The sequence below is a fragment of the Lepidochelys olivacea genome (assembly GCF_965140295.1).
Source record: "Lepidochelys olivacea isolate rLepOli2 genome assembly, chromosome: 16".
Taxonomy (NCBI): domain Eukaryota; kingdom Metazoa; phylum Chordata; order Testudines; family Cheloniidae; genus Lepidochelys; species Lepidochelys olivacea.
The window spans coordinates 15976552-15993667 of record NC_140426.1 but is presented as its reverse complement, the minus strand read 5'-3'; the positions used below and the strand labels follow the sequence as shown (position 1 = coordinate 15993667).

The following is a 17116-nucleotide window of genomic DNA, read 5'->3' as shown; positions in this document are numbered from 1 at the left end:
TCATCAGATTTCTTTTGGCCCAATCCTCCAATTTGTTTAGGTCCCTCTGTATCCTATCCCTACCCCCCAGTATATCTATCTCTCCTCCCAGTTTAGTGTCATTTGGAAACTTGCTGAGGGTGCAATCCACACCATCCTCCAGATCATTTATGAGGATATTGAACAAAACCGGCCCCAGGACCGACCCTTGGGGCACTCCACTTGATACCGGCTGCCAACTAGACATGGAGCCATTTATCACTACCCGTTGAGCCCGACAATCTAGCCAGCTTTCTATCCACCTTCTAGTCCATTCATCCAGGCCATACTTCTTTAACTTGCTGGCAAGAATACTGTGGGAGACAGTGTCAAAAGCTTTGCTAAAGTCAAGGAACAACACGTCCACTTCTTTCCCTTTATCCACAGAACCAGTTATCTCATCATAGAAGGCAATTAGACTAGCCAGGCATGAGTTGCCCTTGGTGAATCCATGCTGAAAGTTCCTGATCACTTTCTTCTCCTCCAATTGATTCCTTGAGGACCTGCTCCATGATTTTTCCAGGGACTGAGGTGAGGCTGACTGGCCTGTAGTTCCCAGGATCCTCCTTCTTCCCTTTTTTAAAGATGGGCACTACATGAGCCTTTTTCCAGTGGTCTGGGACTTCCCCCGATCGCCATGAGTTTTCAAAGATAACGGCCAATGGCTCTGCAATCACAACCCGCCAATTCCTTTAGCACTCTCAGATGCAACACATCCAGCCCCATGGACTTGTGCTCATCCAGCTTTTCTAAATAGTCCCGAACCACTTCTTTCTCCACGGAGGGCTGGTCACCTCCTCCCCATGCTGTGCTGCCCAGTGCAGTAGTCTGGGAGCTGACCTTGTTCGTGAAGACAGAGGCAAAAAAAGCATTGAGTACATTAGCTTTTTCCACATCCTCTGTCACTAGGTTGCCTCCCTCATTCAGTAAGGGGCCCACACTTTCCTTGACTTTCTTCTTGTTGCTAACGTACCTGAAGAAACCCTTCTTGTTACTCTTAACATCTTTTGCTAGCTGCAACTCCAGGTGTGATTTGGCCTTCCTGATTTCACTCCTGCATGCCTGAGCAATATTTTTATACTATCCCTGGTCATTTGTCCAATCTTCCACTTCTTGTAAGCTTCTTTTTTGTATTTAAGATCAGCAAGGATTTCACTGTTAAGCCAAGCTGGTCGCCTGCCATATTTACTATTCTTTCTACACATCGGGATGGTTTGCCCCTGTAACCTCAATCTTCAGATGATGCACCCAGTGACATCTGTACAACCCCGTTGCCTCACATGGGTTTGCACAGGTGTAAGTGGATGGGATGGGAATTGAGCAAATGATCCTGTTGATGATTCACCTGAAAGAACAAACTCCAGCATGCTCTCTCTGAAATTTTATCTGCACAAGGAAACTTAGCCATTGCTGACAATGGGTGTCAGCAGTGGGAGCAGCTGAACATGACATAGACAAAGGCAAACCACGCTCAGCACTGTTTCAGCAAGTGTGTCAGATTCCAAAAAGGGGCAGAATGCAGTTTGACTTGTGCTGCCCAGAGCATCTGTTCTGGATAAGGTGTGCATTGATGACACAGTGTGAAAGCCAGGGTGTAGGCATCCGTGGTTTGATCTGGTGCGGCAAATGTACTGTAGGGGTTGATAGTATGTGATTTATTATTTGTGTTGCTGTAGCACCTAGAAGCCACAGTCATGGCCCAGGACCTTTCTGTCCTAGGTGAAGTATACAACACAGAACAAAAAGATAGTCCCTGCCCAAAAGAGCTTGCAGTCTAAGTAAAAAACAAGAGACAACAGATGTCTACAGACCCATGGCGAAGAGCAAGAAAACAATGAGAATTCCTAATACCAAGCGACTTTCCAAATACCCAGGCTGCTATGGGGGAGCTCCACCCAACCCAGTTATCACCGATTATTAAACATTTATTCTGCAGTAATGTCTAGAAGCCAGGCAGGCCAGGGCCCCATTGTGCTCGCTGCTGTACAAACACACTGTAAAGGACAGACCCTGACAATGCTGTACCCCACTCCCTGTAGTCTTCCCACCCTCATCTCCGGCCCTTCTTCCTTGCAGGTGCCTAATGTCTGAATCCCCCTTCCCTGACCCGGTCTGCCATGTCTCCCTCTTCAAATTTCTCCTTCCAAGATGCCTGCATCCCCCCCATGCTCCTACAGCAGAGAACACAAACCAGAGCATTACAAATAAAGCCATCCAACCAAAAATCATTGCCCGAACATGATCCACGTGAAACTTCCCCGCTGAATTCCTTTGCTTCTAATTTCATCTTATTCCCTGCCCAGCATGTAAGAAGAAGGATGGTCTAGTGATTAACACACTGGACTGGGACTCAGGAGAGCTGGGTTCAATTTTTGCCTCTGCTTCAGGCTTCCTGTGACAAGTCACACAGATCCTGATCTGAAGTGAACAGAATGACTCCAGTAGGCTTTGGAACAAGCCCTTGGTCTGTCTATGCCGCAGTTTCCCATCTATAAAATGGGGATGAACCATCCCTATCTCACAGAAATGTTGGGGATGAATTTACTAGTGTGCCTGAGTTGCTCAGGTACTAAGGCGATGGGAGGCCATGTGAGAATTGGTATTTTATTGACAATACAACCTGTTCAGGGCACGGCCCTTGTGTTCACTCCTATTTACAAAGCACCTATCATGCTACAACCACCATCATAAGGCATCTCGTTTAAAGCACCCCCAGGAGAGGGGATGAATACAGGGAGATCCACAGGTGCACAAACAAGTTCTCTTTAAAGCAAATGTCTTACTGGAAAGCATTTGCTCGGTGATCCCAAGTTTCCAAGGGACTCATGAATCTCTCCCAAAGCTTAATCATCATCATTTGATTACTAAAGCAAAAACCTCAGCATCCAAAGCTGCCTGGCAGCCAAGAGAGGCATTGGGAAATGCTAGGCAATGGGATGAGACATGACTGCCATGGGAGACGGATGTGACTAAAGGATGAGGCCGATGCCACAATGAACCCGACTCAGCTTTTGGCAGTGACAGTCACAGGGGTAGGGGTTGCGAAATCTAGAGACCTGGAACTTCATGGAAACTCAGTGTTTGTTCAGTGGTGTTCACCCTGCCAGGTGGATTGAATGTAAAGGCTCTAGGACTGTGTACGAAACATGGTACAGACAGTGGTGGGTCTGCCCTTGGAAGGCACCTGGCACTTCACCACACTCAGCCAAAACTATAACCATGGTCACATCCACATCCCTCCATTCTGATTCTACACGCTGCTCACATCTCCCACGTTTGCAGGTGGGGGCAGCTTCACACTGCAAAGGTCACATTCCAGAACGGGAACCCACCGGCCCAGGAAGACCCCACTGAACAGTCAAGCAGCCACAGCAGAGGAGAGAGAGAGGCACTTTCAAATGTGTCCATAATTAACGAGCACACGGATAGCTTAGAAGGGTTACAGATCCTTGGCTAAAACTGGGACCTAGAAGCACCAGTGCTTGGAATGTGCATGGCCCAGAACGGGTGTGCGGGTACGAGTGTACAAAAGGAGGCACACCAGTTTCTTATACACCAACCTAAGCAACCAAAGACATGCAATCAGGTGATTTGAGAGCGACCACACTAAACATCGGGTGAACGTTAGGTATTAACATCACAAGGCTGCCATGGACAGTCACATTTTCATTTCAAAACCTAGACTATTATAGCATCATTTTGGACCAATTAACTCCCAGTTAAGAGTCTGTCATCGCTATCCATGTTAGGGTTTCAGTGGTATCGGGGTCCTGTTTCATGGACCACAAGTTGGGTAATAATATGAGGATGATTCCGTGTTTCTAAAACTAAACTGGCTCTTTGCTAAGAGAATTATTTACAGAAATGCTTGTAACTGTAGCTAGCATTGCAGCCACGGGCACACAGACTGACTCCCTGGTGCCTCCTCCAAACTCTTCCCTCCTGTAGCTTGTGCTCCTCCTGCCGAGTTCCATGCAAGTTGCTACTGAGCCCATCACTGCAGTATCTGACTATTTACCAGGCTAATAGAGGAGCACTGTGAGGTTCCGAACAGGCTTCTCTAGATAGCTGGTTTTAAGAACTGGTTGATTTTTTTTTTAATTCTAAACGCCCCCGCCCATTTTTTTAAGCTAACGTTTTTCCACGCAAGAGCTGGTATTTTTCTGATTTTTCAACAGAAAAACAAACAAACCAAAAGAAAAGGAGGACTTGTGGCACCTTAGAGACTAACCAATTTATTTGAGCATAAGCTTTTGTGACCTACAGCTCACTTCAAGTGAGCTGTAGCTCACAAAAGTTTATGCTCAAATAAATTGGTTAGTCTCTAAAATGCCACAAGTCCTCCTTTTCTTTTTGCGAATACAGACTAACACGGCTGTTACTCTGAAACAAAGCCAAAAATCTTAAAAATAAAATAAAAGTGTTCCTTCCCCGCCCCGGGTTTTGGTTATTTCCTCCTTTCTCTCCCTTCGTTCCTGCTCTGTGCACACCTTTTTCAGCGGTAAAACGGGGAAAAAAAATTAAAAAGAGGGGGAGGGGGGGAAAAAAGGAAGAAAAAAACCAAAACTAAACTAAACACCTACCCACGTTTCCATCCAAAAATCAGAAAATTTCCAAGGTTTTCACAACACACTTTACTTTTCAAACAGCTGCACTGGTTTTGTCTAGACACCCAGCAGCCTTATGCTGCAGCTTCCTCCCCGTTTCTGAGCTCTATCTCAATTCCCATTTTCCACGTGTCCCACGGCTACTATAGCAGGCACTGACTTGTGTCTCCCTCGCCCCTGCAGGACTGGGATGCAGGCCTGCCAGCTCACCACATTTCCATAGCACAGCACAGGCCCCATCAAAGCTGCTCCGGAAATAGAACCAGCTCAGCTGAAGGAATACATGCTCTGTGGAGAGACCCAAACCTAAACGGAAACTCAGAGCCTGTCTATCAAATGAAGAGGTTCAGAGAACACACTCCCAGTGATGCTAAAAGGCAGAATGCTTTAGCAACATGGTAGATCCTCAGTTGATGTAAACTGGCGTAGCTTCATTGATTTCAGTGGTACTATGCCAATCTACGCTAGTTTAGGAGCTGGCCTTGACAGACCTATGTAAATGCAAGGTCACAACCAATCACTTAAATGACAAAATAAATGTAGCCCTTTTTACTCCCGTCAGCCCTGCAGTGCTAACCCAGCTCAGGGAAAGGGAGCTGGACTCTTGTGCACCACCGACAGCATTGTTTACTAAGTTCCATTCAAATACGGCATCATTAGAAGCAATGGGGTTGCGTAAGTGTTGCTAAAGGGCACCATTTCATAGAATCATAGAATCATAGAATATCAGGGTTGGAAGGGACCCCAGAAGGTCATCTAGTCCAACCCCCTGCTCGAAGCAGGACCAATTCCCAGTTAAATCATCCCAGCCAGGGCTTTGTCAAGCCTGACCTTAAAAACCTCTAAGGAAGGAGATTCTACCACCTCCCTAGGTAACGCATTCCAGTGTTTCACCACCCTCTTAGTGAAAAAGTTTTTCCTAATATCCAATCTAAACCTCCCCCACTGCAACTTGACATTGCACCAAACATTTGGTTTGCACAAGCGGTACTGACCGCCTCAGAGGGGGATGTCTGGACAGGATGATGGTAACGGTCATCGTCCGACCCTTGCAAATGAGCCCAGGCTACAGCTGTTATCTCAGGCCTGCAAGTGTCACTGCTCAGCGAGCTTCCCCAGAGCGTGTTTGGCAGCATTAGAATATATGCAGCTACAACGCCTTCAGGCGCCGCTAATCACAGGGCACAGCTCCTCCTCCTCCACTTCTGCACCTTGTTTCTGGCCTCTTAATAGAGCCCAGCGAATCCAAAGCTGGATGCTCAGCCTAGGGGGACCAGATAGCAAATGTGAAAAATCGGGACAGGGTGGGGGGAAAGGCACCTGTATAAGACAAAAGCCTGAATATTGGCACTGTGCATATAAAAATCGGGACGTTTAGTCACCCTAGCTCAACCTATCCAGGAGAAATGTCACACCTAGGCACTCATCAGTGTGGTGATGAATGTGGGATGGAGAAGTGCTTTAAAACATTCACTGAACAGAATTTTCTTTCCATAGCAAATGCACCAGCGTTATACTTAAAATATTCCTTGCCCTTTCTCTGCTCCTTCCCCCTTGCTCCTCCCCAGAGGCCTTTATGAGGGCAAAGCAACGTTCTGCCAAACCTAACATAGCTGCCGTGCACCAAACTGGAGGTTGACAGCTCCTTCCCAGTGATGGTGGACTAGGAGCTGGCAGACACAGGCCTGCAATGAGGAGCACAGACAATCATGCCCACCTCGTAGCCGTGAGGGAGAAGATCCGGTTATGGAGCAGGGGTGTGGGAAGGAGGGTGTAGGTCTGCAGAATAATTGGCTTTCCATAGACAGGACTGGGTGCCTTGAGGAGAAGGAGTGACAGTGCAGGCAGCTTCCCCGTGGGTTCTGCACCAATTGCTTTGATGTTCTCTTGTGGTCAATCCTTATTAGGCCACATCTTAAGAAGGCTTCACCTCCCCAAGCCTTGTTCTTGTTTCTGCCCTCTCTCTTGCCTGTGGCTATCTGCGCCTTTAGTACCTTCCTGATATCAGAGGCGGCTAGTGGTGGGTCTTGGTAAACCACAGCAATAACACTTTGCACAGCTGCAGCACCCTCCAGCCAAAGATTTTATAGAGACAAGGTGTGGGAGGTGATATCTTTTATTGGATCAACTTCCGTCGACGAGAGAGACAAGCTTTCGAGGCACACAGAGCTCTTCCTCAGGTCTGGGAAAGGTACTCCCAGCACCACAGCAAAACACAAGGTGGAACAGATTGTTTAGCATAAGTAGTTAGCATATATTGTAAGGGACCATTCAAGGCAGAGTGGCCTATTAATACCTTTGCAGCCATAGGACAAAAAGAGAGGGGGCTAGTGTTTGCTGTAATAAGCCATAAATCCAGTGTCTCTGTTCAGACCATGATTTTTAGTGTCTAGCAGAGTTTAAGCTCCCAGGCTCGTCTTTTGAAAGTTTTGTGCAGGTTTCTTTTGAGGATGAGGACTGAGAGGTCAGATATAGAGTGATCGCTTTGTGAAGAGTGTTCACCCACAGGTGATAGAGTGTTTTTGTGTTTTATCATTGCCCTATGGGAGTTCATTCAAAAGCATAGTGATTATCTGTTTTCACCCACATAGTTGTTCCTGGGACATTTAGTGCATTGGATGAGGTACACCACATGTTGTGATAGGCATGTGTAGGATCCAGGGATCTTGAAAGGTGTGCTGTGGAGGGTGTTGATCACTGTAGAAATGGAGAGATGTCTGCAGGTTTTGCATCTGTTGTTCTGGCAGGGTCTGGTGCTGCTTTGAGTTGATGTGTCCTGGTCTGTGGGAAGCTTGCTTCTGATGATAGCTTGAGGAGGTTGGGGGGTTGTCTGAAGACCAGAAGTGGGGGTTCAGGAAAGATTTCTTTCTGGACGGTGTCCCCATGGAGTATGGGTTGTAGTTATTTGATGATACCCCGTAAGGGTTCCAGTGTGGGGTGTTAGGCGAGAGCTAGGGGTGTGCAGTTGGAGAAGGTTTTATTTCTGTACTGAAGCAAGTTCTCTCAGGGTATTTGGGTGGCCTGTTCCATGATGACTGCTTCTCTGGTGGAGTGTCTTATTTGGTGAAAGTGGTTTTAAGTGTGTTAAAGTGTATATCCTGGACTTTTGCCTCGGAGCATATTCCGTGATACCTGAGTGCCTGGCTGTAGATAAAATATTTCTTGGTGTGTTTGGGGTGGTTACTGGATCTATGAAGGTAGGTATGGTGATCCGTGGGGTTTCTTCTTTATAGTTGTCTCTGGGATTCCACTGCTGAAGCTGACGATGGTGTTCAGGAAGTTGAGGTTAGTGTGGGAGTGTTCCAGAGAGAGTTTAGTGGACGGGTGGTGGCTGTTGAAGTTGTGGTGGAAATGTATGAGGGGGTTTAAGCCATCTGTCCAGAAGATGAATCTCATTGACGTATCTCGGGTATATCATTGGTTTCCCAGAAGGGGAAAACTGAAGAGACGAGGAGATAAAGCAAATTGCCCTTCTCCACACAGTGAGTCTGGGGCAGAACCAGGAACAGAACCAAGGCCTCCTAGTCTTGGGTTATAAATACAATGGTGTCCCCCTCCTAAGAATGGAGGAGTGGCAGAGAGATGGGGCTGGAGAGCCCGGTTCTCCTTCCACCCCTCCAACCTGCTCTCCCTGCTGCATGCCACCCCTTTCAAATACACTAAGAGGATTGGTGGCAGGGGCCCCACCTACCCACAAACAGGAGCCCAGAGAGGCCCTGCCTTTGGGTCTCCAAGCTCCCTCATTCAAGTATTTGTTCTCCCTATGAGCAAATGACAGAGCGGCCCTAACACACCTCGCACAGAGCCCCACAGACATGGGGACCAAGTGATGAGCACTCAAGTGAGCTCCAGCTGGAGATGGCTATGCTTTTCTGCTTCTCGCTGCCAGTCAGGGAGATGACATTGCTCAGGTCAGGAAGCCACAGGCACAAATTAGGAGGAAAGAAACCCCCAGGGCCGTATGGGAAGTAAGGATGCAAGATCTCAGACCTTCCCTGGGCATGAAGGTAAGGCAGGTCCATACACTGACAAACAGGGTATCACTCAAGAACGTTTCAGTTCCCCGAGGATGAACAGAACACAAGACGTCTCTCTTCACTCTAGGTCCAGAGCTTCTCAGGAGCCTGCAACAGGCCCTTACATGGGGGCTCCATGGAACCTACACTGAAGGTCTCAAGGACTCAGCAACCCAGCAGCACAGCTGCTGACAACAAAGGACAACAGTCACTTTGCACAGGAACCACCTGAAAGATTCTGGACCCAACTCTTTATCTGATGGAAGCTCTCAAAGGCACAGGATGAAGAACCTTTGTTCTCCTTCCCTTGCCCAGAATTGTCCCCCTCTCCTGGGGTGACTGAGGTGTTCAGTCTTCCTACAGCTCTCCTCACAGCTCCACGATGGAACCCCAGCCCTTGCCCCCTTGGGTGAAGGGGGGAATTTAACTTCCATGTTCCATCCAGTCTTGGCCTCGGTTAGGCTTCTCCGTTAACAGACCCCACCTCTGATCCAAACCGACCACCCTCTTGCAAAGGGAGAGAGTCAGCAAGCATTCTCCTTGTTTAAAGAACCCTGAGCATCCTTGCCTCAGACTTCTACAGGCAACCCAAACATGACCTAGAAAGCCCAGTGGCTAGGGGAGACTTAAACCTCTTTATTTCTCTAGTCCTGGGTTATCTCTGTAGTGCTACCCCCATCCCTGCCCTGGAGGAACCACCCTCCATGCCATGAAAGAGGATTTCCTCTCCATATTGACTCAATCCTGTCCTGCCCCACACCCACTGTCCCACCAACAGATCCCCCCACCCCTTGGCCTGAAGAGTCCACTCTGTACTGGGAGGGAGAGGTGACTTCCTTTTTTGTGTATGTTCACCCCCAATCATTGCCTTCTACAGTGCACATGAGCTATCAAAAAGGACTGAGCTGAGAATGCCAAACTCATGACATGAAGGCTTAGGTCCTTATTTAGGCCCCTCTGATCTCCATGGCTGCAGGGCAAGACAGATGGGGAAGGTGTCATCTCAGCACCCAGAAAAGCCAAGTTTCCTTAACATTGGGACTGGAGGGAGGTGCTGTAAGGAGAGGCTCAAAGGCACCTTCTATTTCCCAATTCCCCAAAGGCAGGGTCAGTCAACAGTGGGACCCTGCCCTATGAGCTCAGGCCGAGAAGCAAAACACCAGGAAACTCACAAACAAGTTAGAGAAAGAAAAACGGCACGAAGCCATGGCGCTGTGTTGTGGTTCATTATCTCCGGTTAGACTGGAGACGGTACAGCCGGATTTCGGGAGAGCAGAAAATATCAGCAATTAAAGATATGTCGTGTCAAAAAAACTCTAAACTGATTAAAGTTGAAGGCTCCGTTTTCTTCTTTTCATCAGAGAACGGAATCAAAACCTGCCTGGAAAGATGCACTCCCCCCATTCCCAGCGCTCCGAAGGCAGTGCCTGCATCCATCCTGCTGTGTCCCTGCATTTTAATTACCACCTTATTAATATTCATGAGGACAGGCACTCAAGGGGGATTGCAGTCTGTCATTCTCTCCTCTCCCTTCACCCCCTCCCCGCCCCATCTCTCTGGGCTGAATCTGAGGGTTTTTTCCCCTCCCTCTCTTTCCAAACAGTTGGCATACTGCAGATTCTGTATGAGTCTGTGTCGATGTATGTAGTCGTGTATGTTTGCATGGGAGATGTGCGTGATCTGCACGCGTCTGATGCATCTGTGTTTGCAGGTATGATGCCTGTGTGCGTGATGGGCAGGGGTGTGATTGTGGCAGCAGATACATGTGGGCGCACGTGGTGCATGGACATAATGCATGGATCTGGTTTGTTGGCCCCTTGCACAAGTATGCGGGCATGCAAATGTGATTCCTACATGTGTGTTTATGCCATGCATGCCTGTGTGCGTGTCCAGGCATGAGTACCTGGGAGCAAGTGTGCAAGAAAACCAGTGTGCAAGAGTTAGCATCCATGACAGTGAAAAGCGAGTGTGTGAGATGTGTGTATGTTCCATGCGTGTGCGAGATGCGTGTGTCCGCAGCCTGTGGTGCAACTCTCTGTAACTACTATATTTTCCTGGACTCAAATAACAGTGTGGAACCCTACTGCAAACGAGCACAAATCAAATGAGCAGTGACCCTGCCGGCTCACAGGCACTGACCGACTTCTCGGTGCCTGTAAACCCAGGCTGCTCCCAGCTAACACACCCTCTCCTCTGCTTTATCTGTTCCTTAGGTCTTCTGACCTGCTGTACCTGGGGACAAGGGGGTCCTGCACCGCCCACCATTCCATACAGGGACCAGTTTGGCAAAAATCAAACAATCAGTGCACGCACCAGAGCGAGCTCAAAACCACTGCTGCAGACAGGTGTAGGCAATGTGCCCTTGGGAAAGCCACTGTGCCATTGGGTAGATGGTGCCACCTTGCCAGTAGGGTGGATGACACCGTAACGGGGCCTGGATCCACTGAGGTTCCAACCTCCTGCATGGGTGGGAGGCTTTGAAATGCCACTGGCCCTTTATGTCGGGCTTGCTGAGCAGCACATAGCTCCCAGAGCCTGTTCTCGGGCAGAAGGAGCTGGTACCAACCAGTTTGCTTAAATCCATACTGTGAGAAGCTGCTTCCTCACCAAGGGTGGGGTATTCTTGGAGACCAGCGCTCTATGGTCCCAAAGGTCGAGGACCCTGCTGAACTCCAGGGCCTAGAGGCCGATGCTCCAGGCAACCAGTCTTACTCTGCCACTTCCTACCAGTGTCCCCAGTGCTGCAGTGTCCTTGGTTGAGGCACTGGGCAGTTCGGGTGGGATCCCTGTGGGAGGGGAATGGTGGTAGGGAGCCCCTCCTCTCCTCATAGTTGGAGATCCTACTCCTGAACCAGCTGAGCTCTTTTCTAGCTGTAAGAAAGGAGCAAGGAGGAAACAAAGACATAGACAGTACATTAATGCCATCCTCTGATTATCTGCTGCTCCTCCTCTTCCCCCTCTGGATGCCACTATAGACTCCCAGCCAAAGAGATTGCAGCACGCCCATGAACTTCCCTGCAGGCACTGGGCCCTGTCCACTGCAGATAGCTAGGGCCAATTCTTCATCCCCCAGCACCTTGTGTAGCCATCTGCACCAGTGGAAAGTGGGTGTAAACGCTAACTAATTGGAGTGGCAGTGTTGCTTTGGGGTACAGGACTGCACAAGGTACAGGGCAAGGAAGAACTGAGTCCCCACCGAAGCAATGGGCCTTCTAATCCTGTGCAATCAGGGTTAATGGCACCAACTCACTCTATGCAGGACATCACGCCAAGTAGCACCAAGTGCCCTGAAGATACCAACCTTCTATCACCACATCCAGCACCCTGGCAGGAGCCAGCCAGTCCAGGAGCATTCTCAGCGCGGGACTGAACTGGACACATGGACCACTCCGTGCTGCCCACATGCAGGGCCAGCTGGGATAGAGCTGGGAAAACTCTGGCCTGTGGTTCCTCATGCGGCTTGCCAGCGCTACATCTCCCTTTCTCCTCCCCTCCACCACGCACCTGCGAGAGACCTGTCAGGAGACGCTCCAACTCAAAGGCTCCCTAACGCCCCACTTGCTAAGCTCCACAAATATTTGAATTAAGGTCCCCCGGGGAGTCTCAGTCACAGAGTAACTGATTTCTCCTCCTTCATTATATCTCTGTGTAATTTACTGAGGGACGGACGGCAGCGTGTGCCTCTGTTAGAGAGAATTCCCAGCAGGAGCCTTGGAGAGCTCACAAATCAGGCAAAGGGAAGGCATTAGAATATGAAAGGTGACTAGGCTGGCTGCAGGAAGAGGGGCCTCCCCAAGATGCCTCTCTCTCACCCCAGCAGCCCAGAACCACATTTGATTTCCGCCTGCTGGCTCCGGAGGATCGTGTCGTTTGACTCTCTCTCCTGCTGGTTTGTTTCAGTGTGGCGTTAGCTGGGCACTAGGCCGGGCTCAGTCACTGACTCATTCTGTCACCTTGGGCAAGCCTCTGTGAGGATGTCTACGCGGCAATAAAACACCCGCGACTGGCCCATGGCGGCTGACTCAGGCTTGCGGAGCTATAAAATTGCAATGCAGACCTCTGGGCTCAGGCTAGAGCCTGGACTCTGAGATCTCCCCCCATGTTGTATAGCCCCGCAGCCTGAGTCCCATGAGCTTAAGTCAGCCAACATGGGCCAGCTACGGGTATTTGATTGCCGTGTAGACAGATCTTATGAGCTACTCCTTCCTCCTCTACAAAATAGGGATGAAAAGCTACTGCTTTGAGATAAGAATTAGGTATTATGATTAAAAGTTAAACATGTGCTTAATTTCTTGGGCCTATTAATGTGGTCTAGCAATCTAATGTTTTTACAGTTTGTCCATCCTTGGAATGCTTGAGCATATTTTTATGCCTATTTGTTTTGGACAAATACTGAAAAAAATTTGAACAGCAACCAATTTAAAATAGAGTAGGGCAAACAAATGATTGCTTTAACACCATGTGCTATTAAGCTGTGGAACTCAGTGCTGCAGTATTTTTTAAAGCAATTAGCTTAGTAAGGTCTTTTAAAATCCACATGAATCAGACTGACACCCAGTTACACCCGCTACAAAGATACAGTGACATGATCTAACACTCATCTTCATGGTTCAAGCTCTAAGCAGATCACTAACTGGGGTCTGGAAGACATTTCCCCACACCCTGTACAATATGGCACAGTTAGGCACAGTACGGTATCTACCTTAAGTCTCTCTAGAGCACTGCGATTACGATACCTAGGCATTATGAGCCTGCATTTTCTAAATCACCCAGCATTGGCCACTGACAGAGACAAGATAGTGGACTTGCTGAACCACCAATACAGCAGGACCTGTATTCCAGAAATGCAGCAAACATGGCAGGGCATCGTTTTGCTGGATGGAAGCAGAGAGGAAAGTAGATCTGGAAACATTTCTGCTGAGAGCTGCAGCTTACAGATAACCTACAAATGAGGCTTAAAACATTGAGTTTGAGCCTTTTTGGCTCTCTGGGACAGATGAAGAAAACCTGAACAGTCTTAGGGGTTTTTTTAAATATATTTCCTTCTGTTTTTTACCTTAGAAATAGCAGGAATGTCAAATCCTGCCTTCCCTGGCTTGCTGGAGGTCTTCTGGGGGTTCTGGGAGAATATACATTGTCAGCTTGCACACCTTCATGTAAGGAGCTGGGGTGTTGAATCTTTAACAAAGATGAGCTTTCTCCAAAGTGTTCATCAGGAGTTGGAGTTAAATAGACCTTAAGAAAATCAAACAAAAACCAAAGAGCTATAAGCAGCTGTACCAAAATGGCCTTCCCCTCCAGTGCTCAACCTTCACTCTCTTGACTCTGGTGACATCATTTCACTAGTGTCACACTGGCCACTGCCTTCCTGGGGACGCTGGGACACAGAGGACTGAAGTGAAGGACTCCCACTGGAGCAATGTGAGAGCACATGTGTGCATGTGAGCGAGAGCACATGCGTAGGAAAGAGTGCGTGTGCGCGCATGAGCGAGCACACCTGGGAGGTAGAAGGACTGCACTGAGGAGACTTATTGGGGCTAGAGCAATGTTCAAAAGGTGTGTGTCTCATTAACGGGGATGTGTATGGCCCCAGGGACTTTAGCTACCTATCCTCATAGGCCATGGAAAATCCTGGGACCAGCCCACATAAGGCAGCCTTCACAGATGGACTCTGCATAGCGGTTGCATTTTCTGACAAATGCAGCCCCAGCCACGATGGTGCCTCTAAAACACCATCCCAAGCGCCCAACTCGCTGCTAAGTACTTGTTGGAGCCCCGCCCTGCTCGGGCCGCTGGTCCCCTTTTGTTTGGAGATGCATGCATCCCTGAGGGGGACACCGCCAGGCAATGCGCCCGTCCATCTCGGCTGTCGGCACCCGACAGCAGTCACCTTGGCAAAGCCAACCTTTGCCAGAGTGATCTCCTAGCGTAAGCCCAGGGGGAAGGCGAGGTAGCTCAGACACACTTTGGTGGTGCCGGGCGGCTCGAACAGCAGCCACCATAGGCCACACCCAGCAGGGCTGGTCAGTGGGAGCTCTAACAGGTCAGTGCCCGTCAGGCCCCCTTCCGGCCACCTAGACGCCCAACTTCTCGCCAACTGGGCTCTAAAGCGCCACTGTCTACTCACTCTCTCTATCAGCAGCCGGGGATCAAAGTGCCCAGTGGAGCTGGGGGGTTGTGGGCGGGAGGGGGGCAGTGCAGGATGGTTCCCATTCAGGAGGGGTAAAAGGACTCCAGGGCAGCCTGGAAGAGGAGGAGGAGCGGGACCGGAGCGGCAGCATTCAGCAGAAAGGAATGACCTGATGGGGCACAGAGGCTGAGCACTGGCCAGGGGCCCCTCCAAGCACTGCTGAAAACCCCGAACCTCTCCAAGCCTTTTAACTGGAGCTTAAAAAAAACGTTCTTGTTCCCGACGGTGGCGAGTGTCGCGCTTGATGCCCAGAATGACTCAATTCCCCCCTCTCCCAATAGCAAAATGCCCTTTGAAACATTTGCTAGAAGCTGATTCCATCCCCCAAGCCCCTAAACCCCCCAGCCCCTGGTGTGTATTCTTGTTCTGCTGTAATAATCCACATCCCAGCTGCCTCTCCTCCCCCCCCCTTCACCCTCCGCCTCTCTCCTCCCCCTTTCCATAACTCAAAAGCTTGTCAGCCTGGTTCCAGACTGCTGGCGCCAGGCTTCACTCCAGGAAAAAAAATAAAGCAAGAGAGAAAGGCATGTGAGGCAAAACAGCCCCGCCACATGAACACACATCAAACCGGCCCTTTATCTCCCCGGAATGTTCCCTCTCTGCCTCTGCAGGGCTCTGCCCTCCCTGCCTGCCCCAGCTCCCCCCAGACACAGCCCCTCGCAGCCAGCATCCCCCTAACCCTAATGCGCCACAGCCGGGCTGCAAACACACACACACACACACACAGAGCACAGCCGGGGAGGAAACACACACACACACACACAGAGCGCAGACGGGCTGGAAACACACACACACACACACACAGACCACAGCCGAGCTGCAAACACACACACACACACACAGGCTGCAAACACACACACACACACACACACAAAGAGCACAGCCGGGCTGGAAACACACACACACACACACACACACAGAGCACAGCCGGGCTGGAAACACACACACACAGAGAGCGCAGACGGGCTGGAAACACACACACACACAGCCAGGCTTGAAACACATACACACACACACACACAGAGCACAGCTGGGCTGGAAACACACACACACACACACACACACAAACACAAAGCACAGCCGCGCTGGAAACACACACACACACACACACAGAAAGCACAGCCGGGCTGGAAACACACACACACACAGAAAGCACAGCCGGGCTGGAAACACACACACACACACACACAGAAAGCACAGCCGGGCTGGAAACACACACACACACAGAAAGCACAGCCGGGCTGCAAACACACACACACACACACACAGAGCACAGCCGGGGTGGAAACACACACACACAAACCAACACACACAGAGAGCACAGCCGGGCTGCAAACACACACACACACACACACACACAAACACAGAGCACAGCCGGGCTGCAAACACACACACACACACACACACAGAGCACAGCCGGGGTGGAAACACACACACACAAACCAACACACACAGAGAGCACAGACGCGCTGGAAACACACACACACACAGAGCGCAGCAGGGCTGCAAACACACACACACACACACACACACACACAGAGCACAGCCGAGCTGGAAACACACACACACACACACAAACACACAGAGCACAGCCAGGCTTGAAACACACACACACACACACACACACACAGAGCGCAGACGGGCTGGAAACACACACACACAAACCAACACACACAGAGAGCACAGACGCGCTGGAAACACACACACACACACACACACACAAACACAGAGCACAGCCAGGCTTGAAACACACACACACACACAGAGCGCAGCAGGGCTGCAAACACACACACACACACACACACACACACACAGAGCACAGCCGAGCTGGAAACACACACACACACACAAACACACAGAGCACAGCCAGGCTTGAAACACACACACACACACACACACACACACACACAGAGCACAGCCGGGCTGCAAACACACACACACACACACAAACACAAAGCACAGACGGGCTGCAAACACACACACACACAGACCACAGCCGGGCTGGAAACACACACACACACACAAACGCAAAGCACAGACGGGTTGGAAACACACACAGAGAGCACAGCCTGGCTGGAAACACACACACACACACACACACAGACCACAGCCGAGCTGCAAACACACACACACACAGAGCACAGCCGGGCTGGAAACACACACACACACAAAGCACAGCCGGGCTGGAAACACACACACACACACACACACACACAGAGCACAGCCGGGCTGGAAACACACACATACAGAGAGCGCACACGGGCTGGAAACACACACACACAAAC

General features: G+C 49.9%; 1 protein-coding gene across 1 annotated transcript in view; it reads right to left on the bottom strand.

The window, feature by feature from the left end:
- Window positions 1-13716, bottom strand: part of NTMT1 (N-terminal Xaa-Pro-Lys N-methyltransferase 1) — a 102240-nt gene extending 88524 nt beyond the window's left edge. The window contains exon 1 of the mRNA XM_084649974.1: window positions 13698-13716. The gene's annotated coding sequence lies outside the window, so the exon portion shown is untranslated. The remainder of the gene's footprint in view (window positions 1-13697) is intronic.
- Window positions 13717-17116: the final 3400 nt, after the last annotated feature.